Genomic DNA, 23,012 nt, shown 5'->3' on the forward strand with positions numbered 1-23,012 from the left:
CAAAATGAGGTGCATGTTGTGTCTGTCTGCATGCAAATATATGGATGTCACCAGTCTGTCTGAGGATTGGAATAAAGATCTAACCATTAGAACCATGTCAATATCTATGGCAGCAAGGTTTCTGTATGGCCGAACAAACATTGATCTGTTCAAGATAGCAATTCCATTATCCTACCAACTCACCGTTTAGTCCTCATCATTACAGTGCAGACTTGGTGCTAGTTGCCTGCAATAGTACATGATCAAATATTATTTTCTACGTCAAGGTGCAGAAAATGCAAAAAATATTCAGAATCATTTCAAGCAGGTCCAACAAAATGAAGTGTCGAATCAAGGCTACATTTAACATGGAGGATTTCCACGCTCTGCATTGTGACAGGCACCAAACTGTTCAAACTAGATCGATTTTCTCCCAACGTGATACAGTGTTCAAATGGATAAAGTGACATCAAAATCAATGCCACCTTTCACTGGCCTCCAACACAATTCCTGGCACGTCATACATATGTCCCACGTACACAGATGTACATATTCACACAAATATAGCATTTAAATGACATGGACAGTCAAATAAATAGTTACGGTTTGGAGGGTTACGGACCAAACACAGACAAATGGGACGAGCTTAGATGAGGCATCTTGGTCGGTATGGAACAGTCAGACCCTTGGGGCCTGCTTCCCTGTTTCATGACTCTAAACATGTGCCTACATATTGAAAAGCAACAGAACAGTCAATCTGCTGAAACAGGGGATAATTCAATGGAGGCATTTACCAAGAGCGACCTCTTCTGCTCACTGCCACAGCCCAAGTTACACTCAAACAGACCCAGTATCCCAACCCAACATCTTTGCCCCATGCTGGAAAGGGGAGTTTCACAGATGACTTTGTTTGATGCCCCCTGCTGTTCTCCCATTGTAGAACCAATTGTTTGCCCTTGGGTGGAAGGTAATCACCAAAGCATCAAGATGGATAAAGAGGTTTGTTCCGTGTTACTACGGTGTGTGGTCTGTATTACTGCAGTGCATGGGAAGACCTTCAACAAAGGACATGAATGTTTTTGAGTTGAGGCTGCACAAGTATACGAGGGAGGGTGGAGAGGACACGGGTGAAATGAGAAGAGCGGGAAGAATGGAAATGGGAAGATTTTGAGTGGAGGAAATTACTAGCATGGCCTCTCCAGAGATGCTACCTGTCCCACTGAGTAACTCCAGCATTGTGTCGATCTTCGGTTTAAACCAGCATCTGCAGTTCCTTCCCAGACACAAGCATGGACTGGTTGGGCTGAATGTCCGTATAGGATCTTACCCAAATCCAAAGGGGCCCCATGCACAGTCGCATATCATACTGCATTCACTCTGAATATGACTGCAACTATTTCACCTCTCTAGCCAGGAGGGCAAGGACTGACAAGTGTCACTGACTCTCTGGAACGTAGACTTAATTCAGGAACTCCCTCCCTACACTTGGGTGGAAGCTTGAAACATGTACTGCTCCATGTATTCAAGAGAGAGTTAGATTTAGCTCCTGGGGTTAATGGAATCAAGGGATATGGGGAGGAAGCAGGAATGGGGTACTGATTTTGGATGATCAGCCATGATCATATTGAATGGTGGTGCTGGCTCGAAGGAACGAATGGCACCTATTTTCTATGTTTATTACAAACTCCAATATGCTGACTATAGTTCCACTGAGACCAGGAAGTGTGAGATTGATCTCGCCATGATTAGCATTCAGAAAATTCTCTGCAAGATTAGTGCATTCAATCTTGACTCCTAATAAAGCAGCAACTAAAATAAATGCTTGCAAGGAGCTGTAATTAAGTTCAGTGTATTTTTATGTAATTCTCCAGAGAGTCAGTATTTAAATGAAATAGCTTGATCATGCAGAATATTAAATTCATTCCCATACTTGCTTTAAATTTCTGGATGCTAGGAAATGAAGGGCAATTTTTCTCTTTAAACTCTGTAGGCATGTCAAAAAGTCGAATGCTGATTTTTTTTTTAATGGCCCTATCTTTTCAGGAATAAAGTTTATTCTGGTCAATGCCCCAAAGTCAGACCCAGACTACAGGAGGATCTGGCTCCTGTTCCATAAATTCCCATTCCACTTTTACTCAAATACTCTGCATGTGAAATGGTTAGTAGGAAAACCTGGTGTGGATCTTCACCATGCCAACCGAAGATAGATTGTGTGTAAAATCATGAGAGGAATGGATCAGGTAGATGCACAGAGTTTCATGCCCAGAGTAGGTGAATGGAGGACCAGAGGACACAGGTTCAAGGTGAAGGGGAAAAGATTTAATAGGAATATGAGGGGCAACTTATTCACACAAAGGTTGATGGGTGTATGGAACAAGCTGCCTGAGGAGGTAGTTGAGGCTGGGACTATCCCAACATTTAAGAAACAGTTAGAGAGGTACATGGATAGGACAGGCTTGGGGGGAAATGGACCGAAAGCAGGCAGGTGGGACTAGTGTGGCTGGGATTCAGAGACTCTTTGTAGTGACTGCCATTAGGTGAGAATGAAAAGGTATATATTTAGGGGCTATTAGGATGGCCAGTAAATGCTGACCTCGTCAATGGTGTTTTATCCCCATGAGTGAGTTACAATACAAGTCTGTTTATTCCAATTCCCACCGCAAGGATCCCCAATCAAAGCTGCTCCACTCTGGCTTTATCCCTCGAATTAGATAAATAAATCTCCTGTTTATTCAAATTCCCACTGCAAGGATCCCCAATCAAAGCTGCTCCACTCTGGAGCTTGTTTAAGAAAGAACTGCAGATGCCAGTAAAATCGCAGGTGGACACAAAATGCCGGAGAAACTCAGCAGGTGAGGCAGCATCTATGGAGAGAACAAATTGGCGATGTTTCGGGTCGAGACAACGTCTTCAACTCTGGAGCTTCTTATGCATGTTGGTTCACACGAATGATAACGATGATTGCAATTCAAGATAATAGAGTCAAAACATCTCTGTACTAATGCATCGTTCTTCTCCGTGGATTGTCACCTTGTCGTGGTGGAGAAGCTTGTGTGATCCCGAGATCAATGCCGTCTGGAGCTATGCTCCTGGTTAGGTCACCCATGGTGGTAAGGTCGAGGGAAAGGTCTCTGACAAAGAGCAATCCAACCAAGACCTCAACGGTGGAACAAGCAGAGGACGATGGCTGACTTTAGTGGAGCGTCACAACGGCTGGGAAGGCGGATGAAGGCTGCAGCAGAAAAGGGTCTCCGGTCGCCTTGGGCTCCATGCCACTGGATCCTGACCCAGATCTGTCAAGGACCGTGTGGTGGCTGTCTGTGCACCAGTCTCCCCATGTTAACCAAAGTCACGCACAGGCGTCCTCCATGAGAGGATAGTCATACTCGTTTCGAATCTCCGCTGATGATGAATGTGCTGCATCTGAGCCATTCATCGCTACCCACTGGCACCAGTTGAAGACCAAGCAACTTGTTCTACTCCATGCCCCGCCACTCGCTGGCTACATTCATGGAGGATTGAAAACCACTACATTGACTGTCCCTCCACTTACAGTCGGTGGATCAAAGTCTCAAACTGTGGACACTTCATAGAAACATAGAAAATCGGTGCAGGAGGAGGCCATTCGGCTCTTCGAGCCAGCACCGCCATTCATTGTGATCATGGCTGATCATACCCTATCAATAACCCGTGCCTGCCTTCTCCCCATATCCCTTGACTCCACTAGACCCTAGAGCTCTATCTAACTCCCTCTTAAATCCATCCAGTGACTTGGCCTCCACTGCCCTCAGTGGCAGGGAATTCCATAAATTCACAACTCTCTGGGTGAAATTTTTTTTTCTCGCCTCAGCCTTAAATGGCCTCCCGTTTATTCACCAGGCAGAGCACTTGGATAACATAGGATAGTGTTAGTATGCGGGATCGCTGGTCGGCGTGGACTCAGTGGGCCGAAGGGCCTGTTTCCACGCTGTATCTCTAAACCAAACAAAACTTCCTGTTATTCGATGTTATTTGTCAGCCACATGGGACTCCTGGCCCAAACATCCTCAGGCTCAGCCAATGTCCCGACACACTATTGTCGTTTGCATTCCACACAACACTTTCTGTTTAATATCATCAAGTCCATCCTCACTACAACCGTACAATGCCAATGGGCTTCGGGGAGTAAGTGTAACTGGTAGCTGCTTTCATTACACAATGTTTCAGTCATTTATCATACATGCCAGTCATAAACTGATGTGATGTTTCACAAGCAAATACACATGTTTGTTATTTCTAATACAGCCAGCTCCCTGCAACATTCTTGTGTACGTTTGACAGTCACTGACAATTTTTTTATATTTTGCAATGTTGATGACAGTTTGGTACATTTATATCTAAATGCCTTGCTCAAACCCAGCAATCATTGCCAACGCCTGTCAAAATATTGGAATAGAAAAGGCAGTACTCTTGTTAATGCTGTTGATATCAGTGTAGGTTGTGTAGGTTGTGTCAACTGTAGCTCACACAAGTTATAGGAGTAGAATTAGGCCATTCACCCCATTGAGCCAACTCCGCCATTCAATAATGGCAGATCTCTGCCTCCTAATCCTATTTTCCTGCCTTCGCCCCATAACCTTTGACACCTGTTCTAATCAAGAATTTGTCTATCTCTGCCTTAATAATATCCACTGACCTGGCCTCCGCAGCCATCTGTGGCAATGAGTTCCACACCCTCTGACTAAAGAAGTTCCTCCTCACCTCCTTTCTAAAAGAGCGTCCTTTAATTCTGAGGCTATTATCTCTGGTCTTGGAATAAAGGGGAGGTGATTTAAGACTGAGGTGAGAAATAACGTTTTCACCCAGAGAGTTGTGAATTTATGGAATTCCCTGCCACAGAGGGCAGTGGAGGCCAAATCACTGGATGGATTTAAGAGAGTTAGAGCTCTAGGGGCTAGTGGAGTCAAGGGATATAGGGAGAAGGCAGGCACGGGTTATCAGCCATGATCACAATGAATGGCGGTGCTGGCTCGAAGGACCGAATGGCCTCCTCCTGCACCTATTTTCTATGTTTCTATGGTCCTAGGATCTCCCACCAGTGGAAACATCCTTTACACATCCACCCTATCTATGCCTTTCATTATTCTGTAAGTTTCAATGAGGTCTCCCCTCAATCTTCTAAACTCCAGCGAGTAGAGGCCCAGTGCTGTCAAATACTCAGCGTACACTAACCCACTCAATCGTGGCTTAGAGTCAGTGTGGGAGCGGGAAGGTTATGGGTGCAAATTTCCTTCTGGAGATGAAAGATGGCAATTCCGGCCGAGATTCCATGACTGGGCTGAGAGAGTGTTGCAGTGTTGGAGGGGCTGTCTTTTGTGTCAATGTTATGTTAAGTATGTGTTAAGTGTCAAGTCAAAGCTCATGTCGAGCTAAAAAAAAAATCCCGCAATGCTATTTTGTAATGTCTCCATCTTAGTTTATTATATACAGCGTGGAAACAGGCCCTTCGGCCCGAGTCTGCACCGACCGATGATACCCGCACATTAACACTACCCTACACACCAGGGCCAATTTTACAGTTTTATCCAAGCCAATTAACCTACAAACCTGTACATCTTCAGAGTGTCGGAGGCCACCGAAGATCTCAGAGAAATCCCAAGCAGGTCACGGGGAAAACGTACAAATTCCATACAGACAAGTCCCCATAGTCAGGATCGAACCCGCGTCGCTGGCGCTGTAAGACAGTTGCTCTACCGCTAGGCCACCGCCCATCCCGTCCCCGACCATTGCCCTGAGAGTTCTCAGAACATCACAAACACGCACAAAAAACTAGCTTTGTGCCAAGGACACAGCATGCAAAGGGGAAGTCTCTTGATGCCAACACAAGTAAATGGCAGCACATTCTGTCCTTTATAAGACACCTGGGATCTTCATGCAGGAAGGAACTGCAGATGCTGGTTTAAACCGAAGATAGACACAACATGTTGGAGTAACCCAGGCCACGCAGCATCTCTGGAGAGAAGACATTTCGGGTCAAGACCCTCCTTCAGACTGCTGTCCTGCTGAGTTACTCCCAATCTGGGATCTTTGGTCAGAGATGCATCCCTCAAAATAAATCACTACTTACATTATAGTGCTGTCAAGGAGCTCCTATTAAACTACAAACATGAACTGATTTCAATAAATATTTGCAGATCAAGCAAAATTCAATTGCTTGAGAATGGACAGGCATGCTTGCAAATTTATTTTAAGGTATACAATATTAAGTGATTGGCTTTCTTTCAATGTTTCAAGATTATTGCAAGGATTGCACATTCAACTTCCATTTGAGAGATTGGAGTACAAAATCTGAGTTGACAGTCGCTGGCACTGCCAAGAGAGTGGAGCACTGTCAGAGGAGTTGCCTCTCAATGAGTTAAGGCCGGTTTATTCCATCCTGTGGACCAGACATTGTCAGGGCAAACTTTGGAAGAGAAAGGGGTTTATTCCTGCTGCCCTACCCAATATTTATCCCCTATAACATAATCTAGACATCATCAGCCTGAAGAAGGGTCTCGACCCAAAACGTCACAAATTCCTTCTATCCAGAGATGCTGCCTGTCCCGCTGAGTTACTCCAGCATTTTGTGTATACCCTCGATTTAAACCAGCATCTGCAGTTCTTTCCATCACATTGAAACTTGGGGGAGTTGCTCTGGGCAAATTGATCGGGGCGGCATGGTTGTGCAGCGGTAGAGTTGCTGCGTTACAACGGCAGATACCCAGGTTCGATCCTGACTACGGGTGCTGTCTATATGGAGTTTGTACGTTCTCCCCGTGACCTGTGTAAGTTTTCTCCGGGTGCTCCATTTTCCTCCCACACTCCAAAGAAGCACACATTTGCAGGCTAATTGGCTTCGGTAAAACTTGTAACTGTTCCTAGTGTGTAGGATAAAGTTTGTGTGTGTGGGGATCACTGGTCTGCACACACTGTGTGGGCCGAAGGACCCGTTCTGTGCTGTATCTCTAAACTAAACCACTCCACCATCATGTTAGAAATGCTTCACTGGCTGTAAGGTGCTTTGGGACACATTGAGGCAGGGTAGCAGCTCCAACAGTGTGGAACAATGGCATAGCCAAGAGCTGCAGCTTCATAGCTCCAGAAACACGTGATCAATCCTGACCTCTGGTGCTGTCCGTGTGGAGTTTGCACTTTCTCCCTGTGATCACAGATGATGCAGGGGCGGCACGATGGCACAGCAGTAGAGTTGCTGCCTTAAAGCGCTTGCAGCACCGAAGACCCAGGTTCGATCCCGACTACGGGCTCCGTTTGCAGGTACATCCTCCCCGTGAGTTTTCTCCGAGATCTTCGGTTTCCTCCCACACTCCAAAGACGGACAGGCATGGAGGTAAATTGGCTTGGTAAATGTAAAAATTGTCCCTTGTGGGTGTCGGATAGTGTTAATGTGCGGGAATCGCTGGTCGGCACGGATCCAGTGGGCCAAAGGTCCTGTTTTCGCGCTGTATCTCTGATCTAAATTAAATTCCAGCATTGCTTTTTTTTTTCTTTTCCGATAAGAATCCATAGCAATGTTGAGAACGCCCGTATCTACACCACTGACGTTTGTCTCTTTAATCCTGTCCTGTGGGGTGGGATACTAATAACACTGGGTGATAGACAGCAATGCTGTAGGACAGTAAATCAACCCTGCTTTGTGCTTTCCCTGGGGGATTTGGCAGATCAGCGGAGGAACAGGAGAAAAAGAATAAGGACTGCCCTCTTATCAATAATAAGTTAATCCATTAGAGTAAATCAGGGAGCACAAAACAAATCATTTCAATGATGTGAAATGTCAACTTTAAAGCCCTGTCCCACGGTACGAGTTCATTCCAAGAGCTCTCCTGAGTTTAAAAAAAAATCAAACTCGTGGTAAGCACGGAGAATGAACCTAGCGGGTACGTTGGAGCTCGGGGATGTCTCTTAGCGGCTCATAACGCTAACGGCAGGTACTCGGGAAGACTCGCTAACTGCAGGTAAGCACGGGTAGACTCGTGAAGATTTTTCAACATGTTGAAAAATGTCCACGAGATCCCAGAGTACCGACGAGTGGCCATTACCGTAAATCTCCGAGTTCGAATCAGGGCAAACTCGGGAGAACTCTTGGAATGAACTCGTACCGTGGGACAGGGCTTTTAAGTATCAAATGTACGAACAGATAACAGGATGAGATGTGGCCATTTGAGTAATTGCAATTCCACTCACAATTCCGGCTCCACTGACCCCACCCCAATGGAGATATGCAATTGCATGGAAAAGGGGCCAGACAAAATAATGGCGGAGTCATAGTGTGATACAGCATAGAAACAGACCTGTTTGGTCTAACTTGCCCACAAGATGTCCCAGCTACACTAGTCCCACCTACCCACGTTTGGTCCATATCCCACCGAACCTGTCCTATCCATACACCTGTCTAACCATTTCTTAAATGTTGGGATAGTCCCTGCCTCAACCACCTCTTCTGGTAGCTCGTTCCATACACCCACCATCCTTTGTGTGAAAAAGTTATCCCTCAGATTCCAATTAAATCTATGGAACTATGATTCACATTCATATCATTCTCGTGTGAAGGAATTTCTTTCACACTAAACTACCTTCAGGATGTTTGATGGATATTCTATAGTTAAGGCCCCTCGTCTTAAAAAATGATTTTACTTAAAAAAAAAAATCAAGTCGTTGCTTGGCATTCTCCTGCCTGGAGCTCCAGCCTGATCAATGTTGTATTGTCCTGAAAATTAACCCGATTAAGTTGGTGGGGTTGGGATTCTCATATTTTCTTTGGACATGTTTGGCCTTCAGGCCTTAATATGATAGGTACCTCTTTCAATTAGCCTCTTTGCCACACGTTACACAGTGGTCTCTTTGGAGGCTGACATTTTACAAAGTGCTTGCAGGTCCCTTCAACATTATATGTCATCTTATCCTGTCAGTGATCAAATTACAGTTTGTTAATTCACTTTGGGTATCGTTTATTCTGCTTCTAACTCACTACCAGGCACCTGTTGTACCTGTTCGGTGCACTTTATCTGGCCTAAAATCTTACCGTACATCTTTTGCTTCTCATCCTCTCGACCTGCCTTAATCTATCTCGCTCCTGTACTCCTAGACCGCAGGTTCTCTGCTGAACAATGTGCGTCATTGCCAGTGAACCAGGGTGGCTATGAAAGTGGTGCTGAGGAAACACTTCAAAAAGCCTAGGTAGACAAAAGTGCTGGAGAAACTCAGCGGGCGCAGCAGCATCTATGGAGCGAAGGAAATAGGCAACGTTTCGGGCCGACATTCTCTTTCCTTTATTACAAATTTTGTTCACACATAGGGTGGTGGGTATATAGAATGGGTTGCCAAAGGAGTTAATTGAGGCACGTACTATAATAATTTGGACAAGTACATGGATTGGAAAGGTTTCGAATGATATGGTCCAAACAGGGGCAGGTGGGAGTAGTGTAGATGAGGCATCTTGGTCTCATGGGCAAGGAGGACTGAAGGGCCTGTTTCCGTGCTGAATGACTCAGAGATAGCACATTCTATAACACTCAGAACACTCTATAACATTCTATAATAGTCACAGAACATGTAGAAGGGTTGGCAAACGTCATTCATCTCAACTCTCAGTTGCCATGAGATTGTCTGATCAACCAAGTCAGCTATACAATATAGATATCCTATGTTTAAGAAGGAACTGCAGATGCTGGAAAATCGAAGGTAGACAAAAATGCTGGAGAAGCTCGGCGGGTGAGGCAGCATCTATGGAGCGAAGGAAATAGATATCCTATCCAGTTTACACCCCTTTAAATTTTACAGTCATGAGTTGGAGATGTGAGCATGGGTACAAAGTAGCACGATAAAGGACCAGCATGGTAGGCTCTGCTCGTGAAGCAGTTAATGTGTGTATTTGATCAATTAATCAACACCTACCTCAGCCTCTATTAAAGCAACTTCTCTGCCAAAGGAGGGAATTCAAGTCTCCAGATCAAGCTTCCCTCTCCCACTATTCACTCCTGTCACCATTCAAATACAACATTACTGCATTGAGAGCTGTTCAGCAGCATTTTTACTTTATGGCCTCAAGGTCTCCTGGTGGTGATAGAACTATCTTAAAGACACGAAGCTAAATAAAAACCCAGCTTTGTAACAAATCTGGAAAATGTCTGTATTTTGTTGCGAGAGAGCTCCACACTTCCAACAACTTGGGAGTTTTCTTTTCCAATCTGCAGTCGAAGACACGGAATTTATTTCCATCATTTCATCCTTGTCATAAAGAAAATCTGTTCTATGACATGATGGCAATCTCAAGCTGCTCTTAGCCCAGGACTCAGATCCCAGGAACTGTTGAAGGGCCTGCTGATGCTCTCATGCTGGGAAACGGTTTCCACTTCCCGCCGACATGGGGCTGGGATCTGGGATCTGGGATCTGGGTCAGGGCAGGAGCACTAACTCGCAAGATAGTCCACTCGACGAAAAAGTCGTCGTACGGTCATGGGCTGATTCATGGGTAATTTTCGGCCCCATTTCCGTAACCGGCTTCCGTCTCCGCACCCAAGATCCCATAGCGGAGCAAAGATACTAGTGCGGAGACGGAAGCCGGTTACGGAAACATCCTCGTAAAAATAAAAGTTCTTTGGTAAAAATCTTCTCCTCATTTTCAGAATTATAATTTATTAACATAAAAACAGAGAAACATAGAAATTAGGTGCAGGAGTAGGCCATTCGGCCCTTCGAGCCTGCACCGCCATTCAATATGATCATGGCTGATCATCCAACTCAGTATCCCATACCTGCCTTCTCTCCATACCCTCTGATCCCCTTAGCCACAAGGGCCACATCTAACTCCCTCTTAAATATAGCCAATGAACTGGCCTCGACTACCCTCTGTGGCAGAGAGTTCCAGAGATTCACCACTCTCTGTGTGAAAAAAGTTCTTCTCATCTCGGTTTTAAAGGATTTCCCCCTTATCCTTAAGCTGTGACCCCTTGTCCTGGACTTCCCCAACATTGGGAGCAATCTTCCTGCATCTAGCCTGTCTAACCCCTTAAGAATTTTGTAAGTTTCTATAAGATCCCCTCTCAATCTCTTAAATTCTAGAGAGTATAAACCAAGTCTATCCAGTCTTTCTTCATAAGACAGTCCTGACATCACACTGCGAGTCGGGTGGGGTTACTGAAATGGATGAAAAAACGGCCCACGTTCCGCTCCGTTGTGTACTACATGTCAGCCCATTGCATTTAGCAGGAGTGGTCCATCTATAGGATCTTTGGTCAAAACCCTTCTTCAGACTTCAGCTTTGTGTGTCCATCTTCGGTTTAATCCAGCATCTGCAGTTCCTTCCGAGAGGCTCCAAGTTTGTTAATAATTTCTTGTCACTTGTCAGCCAATAAATAAAAACTGAAGCATAAATGCAACTGTTCCAGTCCGTAAATTATTCAGAACCCGAGCGCTGCTAACTCCACAAGGCAACTAAAAATTATTCGCAAATCAACAGGGAACTTACGCAACCAAGTAGAATAAAAAACGCATTCAATCCGAAACAATAAATGAAGTGAACAGAATAGTGGCAGAAATAAGTTGGAGAGAAACTTGATACAAGCTGATCAGAGACCTCGTTTGTTATTTAAAATTCACTTGGGAGTGGAAGACCTATCAGATTTGGAGTCCCACACCCTCTGCTGTGTACAAGACATGGCCACATTCAAGGGTAATCATGTCAAACATGCCTTGTGCATCAAATATGATCAGACAGCAGCAGTGAATGAGCTTTGTTTGCAAGGTCCTTTCCTGCTCCTTTCTCAAACCTGACATTTAAAGACTGATGCCTATCAGGCAAATCCCTAGCTTTCATTTCACAATGCCCTTCCCTATCCTCCAGCCTTCCGTCACCAGAAACCCAGACCAGCCCTGATTTAGACACCGTTCACCCCAAGGCTGCAGCATTAGACAGCTTTTGATTTTTCTCACCGAGATACAAGAAACTGGAGATGCTGGTTTACAATAAACTCACAAAAGTGCTGGAGTAACTCAGCGAGTCAGGCAATATCTCTGGAGAGCATTAATAGGGGACATTGAGTTGGGACAATTCTCTTTTCCTCTGGCTTCACAATTGACACCTCTTCTATTCTTGTCTCACACCTTTGGTCTTCTTATCCCTGGCTTTTGTCAAACTCCGTGCCAATCAACACCCCCCCCCCTCCCCCTTCCCTCCCACATCTGTATCCACCTAAAAGGATACAAAGCACTGGAGTAACTCAGTGGGTCAGGCAACATCCCTAGGGAACATGGATAAGAGAGGCTTCGGGTCAGGACCCTGCTTTAGACTCTTCGGAACGGTGGCGCAACGGTAGAGTGCTCCATTACAGAGTTGGAGACCCAGGTTCAATCCCGACTACGGGTGCTGCCTGTATGGAGTTTGTTACGTTCTCCCCGTGACCTGCGTGGGTTTTCTCCGAGATCTTCGGTTTCCTTCCACACTCCAAAGACGTACAGGTTTGTAGGTTAATTGGCTTGGGAAATGTAAAAAAAAAAAATTTGGCCCCAGTGCGTGTAGGATAGTGTTAAGATGCGGGGATCACTGGTCGGCGCGGACTCGGTGGGCCGAAGGGCCTGTTTCCGCGCTGTATCTCTAAAAGCGTCCCAACCCAAAACCTCACCTATCCATGTTCTCCAGAGTTACTGCTTGACCCATTGAGTTACTCCAGTACTTTGTGTCCCTTTTTGTAAACCTGTATTAGCAGTTCCATGTTTACACCCATCACTTGCCAGGCTTTATGCTGTCTGAACATGTCACCTACTCATATTCTGGTTAACTTGCTGGGTTACTCCAGCAATGTCTGTTTTGATTTTCTAGCTCAGGGTATAAGTGTCCAATTCCATCTAAATCCTGAACCAACTGCACCTCCCCCTCATGGCCGCTATCCCACCTCCCGACAGGCAGTAACCCAATTCCAACCTCCGAGATCCTATCTCCCTCACCCACCCCACTACTTTGCAGCAGACAGCAGTCTCTGCTTCTCTCGGTTTTTTTTGTCCCTGCTTCTGCAAGCCATGGAAATCAAGCCTTAAAAGTCGTGGTCATTGTTCAGTGAGAGCTGGAGCGAAAACAATCCTGATCAGATAAAGTTTTTTGCAACTGGCAATTAAGCTAGTCTGTGCCTGCTGGTGGCAAATCCTTATCTTGTCACTGCAAGAATATGTGGACACTTTGCAGCCTTACTGCTCAGAAATCAGATGATCGGACACTCAGCTATTGTTGTCCCCGCTGATGTAGTCCCACAATTACGGGTGTCAGGGGTTATGGCGAGAAGGCAGAAGAATGGGGTAAGGAGGGAGAGATGGATCAGCCATGATTGAATGGCGGAGTAGACGGGTTGAATGGCCTAATTCTGCTCCTATCACTTATGACAATGATCTGGTTGGCAAAAATACTCCAACCACCCCAGCTGTTGTTTAGCATGAAGCCATCTTATCTTCAAAGAGAAAGATTATGGGTTTCACTCAACGCATGGAATTTAGCACAAATCCAGCCTAGTGCCCCAGAGGAGTACTGCTGAGAGTCCTCTACAGCAGAAGGTGCTGCCTTCCAGAGATGTTAGGATGCAAAAGATCCCATAGTACCATTTTCTAGTGGAGGTTTGCAGACAACATTTAATCTTTAACCACTCTAATTGAAATAAATAAAATTGAACAGACTGCAAGTTCTGAGAGTCTAAAATAAGAACAGAATGCTCAATGTGTCAGACAGCATCTATGGGAAGAGAACCCATTAATGTTTTAGATTGAAGAGCCTGCCGACATGCTTAAATGACAACTGATTCTCTTTCAGAGAGAAAGAGGAACAAGGAACTGCTGCTGCTGGTTTACAAAAAAAGACAAAAGTACTGGAGTGACTCTGTGGGTCAGGCAGCATCTCTAGAGAACTTGGATGGGTAATATTTTGTGGTGGGACCCTTCTTCAGATCCCAACCCAAAAGGTCAACATTCCATGGGTGACCCCTTCCTTCTATCCAGAGATGCTGCCTGTCCCTCTGAGTTACTCCAGAATTTTGTCTCTATCTTCGGTTTAAACCAGCATCTGCAGTTCCTTCCTGTACAGGTCACCTATCCATGTTATTCGTAGATGCTGCTTGACCTGCTGAGTCACCCCAGTACTTTGTGTCTCCCGTTCAACAGATACTGGTGGACCTATTGAGCCTTTTTTTGGTTTTTAATCCAATTGGAACAAATGTAATTTGGCAATGCTATTTGTGGGAGATTGCTGTGTGCAAATAGACCTCTGGCTCTTCAAAAGATAAGTATTGAACTATTAGTGTGGTGGTGAAATGCACAGTACAAATGCAAGTCTTTTGCACAGAAGCACTCCACCTTTTTGCTCTGAGCACATCCAACATCTACTTAGCCCGCAGTGATCATAAATCTTCCATAATCTTATTTGAAAAGCATAATGAGGAAGAAAATGCTTCTTTTCACCAAGGACTCGTGAAGTGTCTATTCCTTAATCCTGGGCTCCCTCACCCAACCTTTGATGGTTTACAGATGCTACTGTATTAAACCCATTGTGTCAAACACTAAGGCAGGGGACTCAGCTGCAGAAGATTTCAAATTGGGGTCCTTTGAAACAGGGGAGCCCACCCAGACAGTGCAGGGTCAATACATTTCTAACAGACCAACACGAGATTCTGCAATTATTTTTATACATTTTCTCATTACAAACAGCTCTGCTATATTTCATAATATTCTTCCCCAAAGTACTACTGCTCAGCTTTGGAACAAAGGACCTGGTACGAGATACTTTGAAACTGTCATCGCCCTTTATGTGGCCACTCTTTGCATACCCCGAGTATGTAAAACAAAGAATTTCACCGTGACTCGTGACATGTGACAATAAAATATTTATTCGTTCCCTCATGCAGCAGTAACTATACTTCCAAAGTGATTTGGGTCATTTAGTGATCGTGAAACCAGTGATATAGATGCCAGCCCTGGTCAACCAAATCACAGAGTAAGGTCCTCTATTAAGTTACCCTGAAACAACACTTTTCTAATAGTCTCTATCTATCTAGTTGGGGGCTGGAGACGTGCTGGGAAGGAAAACAATGAGGACGGCACAGTGGCGCAGCGGTTGAGTTGCTGCCTTACAGCGCCAGAGACCCAGGTTCGATCCTGACTACAGTTGCTGTCTGTAGAGAGTTTGTGTATATATATCAGGCTATTAAACTCAACTCAAACAAAACTCTGATCATTAATAGTATATATATATACACTATATATATACTATAATAGTATATATATTAATGATCAGAGTTTTGTTTGAGTTGAGTTTAATGGTTGTGGGGAAGCAGCTATTCCTGAACCTGGATGTTTCAGGTTTCAGGCTCCTGTACCTTCGACCTGAGGGCAGCGGGGAGATGAGTGAGTGGCCAGGATGGTGTGGGTCATTGATGATGCTGGCAGCCTTTGAGGCAGCGACTGTGGTAGATACCCTCGATGGTAGGGAGGTCAGAGCCGATGATGGACTGGGCAGTGTTTACAACTTTTTGCAGTCTTTTCCGCTCCTGGGCACTCAAGGAGGGGCTTGGCAAGACCAGACTTAATATGCCAAAGCCAGAGACACAAGTTAGAGGGGAAGAGTTTTACTGCATGCTTGTAATTGCATCAATTAAAGTCATTCATCAGGAATCATTTCTGATTTATGTACTGTAATTGCCACTCTAAAAATTGACCATGTAGTTGTAGGTTGTAAATAGTTCCTTGTTGCTTATTCTGTATTCCATCTTCCTTCCTGACTGCAGAAGCAGATTTAAGGGCCTGTCCCACTGTACGAGCTAATTCAAGAGCTCTCCAGAGTTAAAAAAAGAACTCATGGTAAGCACGTAGAATGTACGTATCAGGCACATCGGAGCTCAGGACGTCTCTTAGCGGCTAATAAGCTAACGGTAGGTACTTGGGAAACGCGGTAAGCTTGAGAAGATTTTTTAACATGTTGAAAAATGTCCACGAGAGCCCCGAGTTCCTACAAGCGGCTATTACCATAATTCTCCGAATTTGAATCAGGGGAAACTCGGGAGAAATCTTGAATTAGCTCGTACAGTGGGACAGGCAGGTCCTTTAGCCAGTTAGACGCAGCAGACACAGACAGCCACCAGAATCTAATGTTGATCAGAATTTGCCCATTTTCACTAATCCCACCCTTTTATTCGCCCCACATTCCCATCAACATCACTCTTCCCCTCGCCCATCTCCATGTTACTAATCATCTGCACACTAGCATTAAATTGCAGCGCCAAATTAATTTAATAACCCACACTTTTTTCTGATGGGGGAAGGGGTCTGGTGCACCCAGAGAAGACCGATGCAATCACAGGGAGAATGTCCAAACACCACACAGACAAACCAGTGGGGCAAGGACTGAACCTGGGTCACTGAAACTGTGCATTCGTCAATTCCAAATAAGAATTTTCTCCCCTCCCCTTTACTGACTACCATAGAGGCTTCATCTGTGCCAATATTATGGATTTATGAATGCCATTTAGTAATAAATAACACCAAGGTTAAATCCACTTCCCTCCCCACTGCATACTGCCTTCTTTTGTACCAAAAGTATTGGTCAGTCTTTCTATCTTCCTCTCCTGGAGTCAAACACTGATAGAGCCACAGAGTCAGGCAACAGGCCTTTCACCTCACGCAACCAAATGCCCCATCAAATCTAGTCCAATTTGCCTGGAGTTGACCCACATACCTCAAACGTTCCTATTCATCTGCTTGTCCAAGTGTCTATTAAATGCTCCTGTAGTCCCTGCCTCTACCACTTTCACTGTATAACTAGTTCCACAAACATACCACCCTCGGAATGAAGAAGTTGCCCCTCAGGTTCCTATTAAGACTCTCTCCTTAAATCTATGCCCTCTGGTTCTTGATTCCCAACCATGGGTAAAAGGCTCTGAGCATTGCCCCGTGGATTCATTGCTACCTGAAGGAGCTATTTCATTTCTATCAAGGCAGCAGTGTTAAGGAATTCTTATGAAAATACTTTATCACCTTGTCAGCTCTCCCGAGGTTGCTGTTGCAGTGCTCTGATAAACTGGCTCGCACCCTGGGCTGTGTAGCTTAAAGTAATCATTCTGGGAGGGAGGATTGTCTGTAGACCCTGTGGCCAATATCTTGGTTGAGACAAGTGACTGAAGTGCCAAGACGTCAGATACCGGCATTGCCCGGGAGGCACAGTACCAAGGAAGACACAAAATGCTGGAGTAACTCAGCGGGTCAGGGAGCATCTCTGGAGCAATGGAATAGGTGACGTCTCTCAACCCGAAACGTCACCTACTCCTTTGCTCCAGAGATGCTGCCGGACCCGCTGAGTTGCAATGACCAGCATTTTGTGTCTATCTTTGGTGTAAACCTGCGCCTGCACATAGTACCGAGAAAGCTTGGGAGTGCTTCACACCAACAGATGAGCCAAACATCACAAAGGAAATAAGCCAACGTTACCGAGCAGTCGTCAAGATCCTTATCCTCTCCGCAATCCTGCAGGAACGCGGCTCAGTGTGCAGACTGCCGTCCACCAGATAATCCCTCGTTATTTCATTACCACAGCACATAGCAAGCACTAGGAAGATAAAGCACGTTGCACTTACCTGAAAAACAAAGAAAGAATTGGTTATTCATCCAGAGCAATTCAATATAAAGCACCAGCCTCCATACAAGAACATTTCAAACATTCATTCATACACCACCTGTGGGGAGCCAATGTGCATTTCATTTGCAAAATCTGGGGTATTTGGCAGCAGGCGGTGTAGCGTCAATGTATTTTTTGGGTTCAGTCATAGGATGCGGAGGTCATCAGCAAGGCTAGCATTTCATCAGTCTGAAGAAGGGTTTCAGCCCGAAACGTCGCCTATTTCCTTCGCTCCATAGATGCTGCTGCACCCGCTGAGTTTCTCCAGCATTTTTGTGTACCTGGCATTTCATTGTCCATCACAAGCAGGCACAGAGTTGCTGCCTTACAGCACCAGAGACCCGGGTTTGATCCTGACTACGGGTGCCGTCTATACGGTATTTGTATGTTCTCCCCCTGACCGCTTGGATTTACCCCCGGGTGCTCTGGTTTCCTCCCACATTCTAAAGACGTACATGTTTGTAGGTTACTTGCCTTCGGTAGAGATCGTCCCTAGTGTGTGTAGGATAGTGTTAGTGTACGGGAATCACTGGTCAGCATGGACTCGGTGAGCCTAAGGGCCTGTTTCTCAAAACTACACTAATTGCCTACCAAATAGCTTGTTCGGCCATTTTAGAATCAACCACATTGGTTGGTATGGAGTCACATATAATCCAAGGGATGAATATTGGCCAAGATGAGGACAACTTGGTTGGATGAATATCTTTACATGGATAGGACAGGTTTGGAGAGATATGGACAAAGCACAGGCAGGTGAGACTAGTGTGGCTGGGACATGTTGGCCGGTGTGGGCAAGTTGGGCTGAAGGGCCTGTTTCCGCACAGTATCACTCTATAACTTTGCTTCTCATCAGATTAGACAGATGAGATCGTAAACTTCCATACCATTGTGTGAACTGGGACAGCACAAGCTGGTGTACTGACCCAGATACATCTGTAACCTTGAAGAAGTCTGCACTTGTTATGCTGTCATTATCCACACTCTCTTTCCTCCCCATTTGAGGAAATCCCAAATCCCATGAAAACTAGACGCAACTACTTCCAAGTATTTCCCTTCCTACATAAATTGGAAGATGGCACATTGGAGGCAAAGGTTTCTCCCTTCATTCCCTTTGATAAAAGGTCTCCCCTATAGTGTGTTGTGATAATTGTGCTGGACTATACATAAAAGTGGTTCACCGTACCTCGGTACATGTGACAAATAGAGTCCCATATCATCAACAATCACACAAGTTACCGAAAACTTGGACCTCTCCAAGTGCAGGGAAGCAGCCAATACGCCCCTGGCCAAGTTGACTTGATATTGCTCCTTGCTGCTGTAAAGACTGATGGCTGGGAAGGAGGGGGTTGTTTTACTGTCTCTGAAATAGATGAAAGCTAAACTCTGCTCCCATTCCAATTAGTCTTAGATTAGGTTAGTTTATTGCCATATGCACCAGAGTGCAATGAAATTCCTAGTCCGCATGAAGCGCCTAGTAAATAATAAATGCAATATGTACGATAAATGCAATGAACAATGCAAATTAGCAGAAAGGTACGAAGGTTAGCAGGGCAATCTGAAATATTAAGAAAATTAAAGTGCAATAATGGTGCAATAAAATGAAGGCAGAGCGAGCCTTATTTGGTAGCACCTCAGGAAAAGAAGTTAGCAAGCGATGATCGCTCAACAGATGGGGGAAGAAGCTGTTCTTTACGTCTGGAGGTCTGTTTTTCAAACTCCTGTATCTATTCCCAGAAGGTAGAAGAGAGAAGAGGGAATGTCCTTGCCGATACTTCCGACCTTCCTGATGGTGAAGATGGACTGGATGGAAGGAAGTGACTTTTCGATCCTAGGAAAATGATTCTGAAGGTCCATCCTAGCTAGACCAGACCTCATAATTGTATACACTTCTACCAGGTCTCCCCGCTACCTCTGGGGTTCAGAGAAAACAATCCAACTTCTCCATGTAGCAAATACCTCCTAACCCAGGCATCAACCTCAATACCAAGGATGAGAGCAGTGATGGGAGAAAGGGTTCAATGGCTTCCTCCTATACTGCAGAAATCTCCATAACCACATTGCCTTGAAGATTGTTCCAATCGAATTATAAAAGCACTTCAGTTTCGGTTCATATGCTCTTCAGGTGGCTGAAACACAGGCCTGAGATGATTTTTACGTTAAGTGCCAAATGGCCATTTTGCATCATTTAAGAACAAGTAACGACTGGAGGTCTGTGCACAAACCACAGAGGCCATGAATCACAGCTCAAGTTATCACTGGCTCCAATTGATCAGGCTGTTGAATATTTACATCAGTGATTTGTGTCAACAGCTGGTATGGGCCTAGTTTAGGTAATTACATCCATTATAGTCCAGCTCGTCACTCCGCTCAGCACAAGGGGAAAAATCATTTCAACGTTGGCAAAGCCCAGGTAGATTTAGACACTGCTGCTCAATAATACGCAAGCTTCACATTCTCACTTCTTGCAGACAGAGCTGGGGACATACGGCCAAGAGCACGGGCACAAAGGTGTCCGCACCCCATACGCCCACATTGCAAGGCTTTCAGTGGGCGAGTAAACCTCCAATAAACCACCAGCATCCAATTGTCCAGGAAACCTGGGGTCACCAGGAACTGCAGGTGCTAGTTTACAACAACAAAAAAGTGCTGGAGTAACTCAACAGATCAGACAGCATTTCTGGAGAACGTGGGCAGGTGATGTCCTCAGAAGAAAGTTCCATTTTATTTTGTTTGCTCAAGACAGGAACAATACGAGTCTGTTACTCAAAGGCTATTTCAGCGAGGTCTTGTATTGGATGGGCAAAGAGGTTCACTGCATTGAACCTTAAAGAAGGGTCCAGACTTGAAATGTTACCTCTCCATGCTCTCCAGAGATGCTGCCTGACTCACTGAATTATTCCAGCACTTGGTGTCTTTTTTCACTCTATTGTATTGATGGTATACAAGGGGGGGGGGGGGAGGGGTCACACTCAAGGGACAGGCAATGGTTTAATATAAAGAGCTCCCCTGAGAAATAAGCAAATTCCTTCTACATGAGGTGTGCTTAGTTTCCTATTCCCCCACTTCGAGAAATGTTCCCAAAGAAGGACACAAAATGCTGGTGCAACTCAGCGGGTCAGGCAGCATCTCTGGAGGAAAGCTGATGTTTCGGGTCGAGATCCTTCTTCAGTCTGAGAGCTTGGCGAGAGGGAAACTAGAGGTATGAAAATGTTCTGCACAAAATGAGAGTCGGCACTGACGACCAAGGCAAGGTGGAGCATTCCCTGTGAGAATAGCCCCACAGAACATGTATTCTTCTCCAAGAAGCTAGACATTATCTGGGCATCTTACAAAAAGCACGCTGCATTTTCTCCTCGTCCTCAACCAATCTCTGCCCAATGGGACAACTCAATAACTGGCAGCCTTCAAACAACTGACATCCTCTTGAAAATCTGCCTGCGTTGAGATTTTGTTCCGTACCTCAACTAACGGCGAAGCATTAAAACAAAAGGACTGCTCAAAACTGAAAAGAAGTATCAACATGTCTGGCTTTCAGACTGAAATATGAAGCAGGAACTCATTCCGCACATCGGAGGGGTCACAGGCAGAGGTCACTGTGGTGACAGATGTTTCTGCCCAGTACGTGCAGGGGCTTCTCCATAACTGCTGGCTTGTGGATTGCCCATCCATTCCTTCCATGGATGCTATCAGGCCTGTTACGTTTCTCCAGCAATGTATTTTGCTCAAGATTCCAGCCTCTACACAGTCTCTTGTCTATGCTTTAAGGCTCCACCTTGAAATCTCCCCAGAGAATGTAGGGAGGAAAGGTTTACACCAAAGATAGATACAAAATGCTGGAGTAACTCAGCAGGACTGGCAGCATCTGTGGAGAGAATGTGTTCCTATGTGTGTAAGCACAAATGACAAATAAAGTTTTTGACCTTTTTTTTTTGACCTTGACTGGGTAACGTTTCAGGTCTGAACAAGGGTCTCGACCCGAAACGTCACCCATTCCTCTCCATGCCTACTTTGACGAATTTCTCCTCTTTTCAACAATGGGGCTGAAGAAAGGTCCCGGCCAAAGATGTTGTCTACCCATTCCCTCCACAGACAACCTACTGATTCCCTCCAAAACTGTGTTTTATCCAATTATATGTTTGCCCAATCGGATATGAATCACCTCTTATGGAATTTTTTGCACTGATGTTTTTTTTTTTAAATAATATTTTTTTCTTCTTATTGTCTTGAAGAATTTATTCATGAATAACATATAAAATTGATGTTTTTGTTTGTTGATTCAGTCTGTCTGCCTGTTGTGCTGTTCCAATAGCCAGACCAACCTCTCCCTATAGTTCAGCTCCTCAAGTCCTGGCAACATCCTGGTTTGCTGGCTCTTTGCGGGTAGCCAAAGATCAACCACATTGATCGGGTATAGATTCAGACAACAAACTAGCTTCTTGATAATACAGTTCTGATAACAGAGCTGCATTTTTTTTTACAAACGAAATTTCACAATTCAGAGCTACTAAATTCAAATTCACCAAGAAGCTTGCATTCACGTAGCACCTTTCCCCTCCTCTGGGCATCACACAGGGCAAAGTGATATACTCACTCTTTTTAAAGTGGGATAGACATTGGCTTGAGTTCAATAGTTTCCAGTTTAGTCTATTGTCACGTGTACTGAGGTACGGAGAAAAGCCTTTGTTGCATGCTAACCAGTCAGCGGAAAGACAATACAATCGAGCCATTCACCATGTACAGATATATGATAAGGGAATAACGTTTAGTGCAAGGTAGAGCCCAATCAAAATGAGTCTGTTAGTAGTTCAGGACCGCCCTCTGGTTGCTGTAGGATGATTCAGTTGCCTGATAACAGGTGGGAAGAAACTGTCCCTGAATCTGGAGGTGTGCGTTTTCACATTTCTATACCTTTTGCCCGATGGGAGAAGGGAGGAGAGGGGTCGGCCACGGTGCGACTCGTCCTTGATTATACTGCTGGCCTTGCCGAGGCAGCGTGAGGAGCTCCCTTAAAACAATGGTGGGGAAGTCTCCAGAGAAGGTAGGTTAAGAGTCTGATATGAAGTCCCACTTTGAAGATAGACACAAAAAGCTGGAGTAACTCAGCGTGACAGGCAGCACCTCTGGAGAGAAGGAATGGGCGACGTTTCGGGTCGAGACGCTTCTTCAGACTCAGTGTGAAGGTTTACAGTATTTATGTGATTGCAGCAAAGTGCTCTGTCCTCAACAGGGGTCTACATTTCTGAAGGGGACAAATCTTCTATCGTTTATATCTATTGAACATTTTCCTGCATTATTTACAAAGCTTAATTCAATTCACAAGGCTGTTGGATCTTCTTTTAAGGCACAAAACTTCTTA

The 23,012-nt window shown here is 45.0% G+C and overlaps 1 protein-coding gene across 2 annotated transcripts in view; it reads right to left on the bottom strand.

Annotated features, from left to right (window-relative positions):
- unc5b (unc-5 netrin receptor B) overlaps window positions 1–23,012 on the bottom strand; it is a 208,431-nt gene that overhangs the window by 138,589 nt on the left and 46,830 nt on the right. The window lies entirely within an intron of this gene.

The sequence above is a fragment of the Amblyraja radiata genome, chromosome 37 (assembly GCF_010909765.2).
Source record: "Amblyraja radiata isolate CabotCenter1 chromosome 37, sAmbRad1.1.pri, whole genome shotgun sequence".
NCBI classification, from domain to species: domain Eukaryota; kingdom Metazoa; phylum Chordata; class Chondrichthyes; order Rajiformes; family Rajidae; genus Amblyraja; species Amblyraja radiata.